Source organism: Pteropus vampyrus, unplaced genomic scaffold (assembly GCF_000151845.1).
Source record: "Pteropus vampyrus isolate Shadow unplaced genomic scaffold, Pvam_2.0 Scaffold948, whole genome shotgun sequence".
Taxonomy (NCBI): Eukaryota; Metazoa; Chordata; class Mammalia; order Chiroptera; family Pteropodidae; genus Pteropus; species Pteropus vampyrus.
In genome coordinates this window covers 4,521-5,637 of record NW_011889729.1, presented here as the reverse complement: position 1 = coordinate 5,637, position 1,117 = coordinate 4,521, and positions in this window count along the sequence as shown.

Sequence of the window (1,117 nt, the reverse complement as noted above, 5' to 3'; positions counted from 1 at the left end):
CTTCTGCTGCACTTTCTCACCTGCCACTTCTCCAGCCCTTCCCTCTGTCTCTTTCATCCCCAGGCCCTCTTCCCCTCTTAGTCTCCACCACCCTCTCACTTCTGATTGTGGCACTAGTGCTACCCCACTACATGCCACCCAAAACCTATTGTCCCCACAAGGATCAGAGATCCTGCTAAGGTGACTCAGGACGTACCTGCTATTTCTTCACCAAAACCCTCCAATGGCTTTGTCTCTCTGTGGGAAGTCTCTAGAATATAAGGCATGTGAGCACAGGGGCTTTAGGCTACTTAGGTCAAAGTTGCCTCCCAGGCGTATAAAGCCATTCCTGACAGATAGTAGGCATTAAGTTAATTGTTGGTAAATGATGATTGCATTAAAATTTAATTACATCACACAAAAATCATAAAATAAAAACTACAAAAAAGTTCAGAAAGATTTTATTACGGGTAACTAGCATGCATATCAATTCATAAATTCATCCCAGTGAAATAAAATGCCATATGCTTATTCATTGCACAGTTGAGCCTGTGTATTAGTTTTCTATTCTTGCAGAAGATATGTCCACAATTTAGTGGCTCAAAACAACTCCCAATTATTTGCTCACAGTTCCTTAGTCAGAAATCCAAGCGTGGTGTGGATGGATGCTCTGGTTAGGGTGTCACAAAGCCGTGTTCTCATCCCGAGCTCAGGGTCCTCCCCAAAGCTTATGTAGAGACAGTTGGCCAAATTCAGTTTCTTCCACTTGTCCGTCTGAGGTCCCGTTTCCTTGACAACTGTCAGCGAGGAGGTGCCAGGGGATAGCTGCCCCTATCACCTAGTGGCCCTGCATTTTCAAAGCCTTCAATGGAGAAATGCCTCACATTGAATCCCTCTCACACTTGGAATCTCTGCTCAGGAAGAACCCCAATCAGCACTCACCTGATCAGGACAGTCCCACCCAGGACATCCCCCTCCTCCCAATCTTAAAGTCAACTGACGGAGAACTTAGTTACATGTGCAAAATCCCTTCCCAGCAGCACCCACATTAGTGTCTAATTGGATAACTGACTGGAAGTGAATAACGAGGGTTGTTATTGGGGACCTGTTCTTCCTCTTGTGTTTGATTGGGTCATGG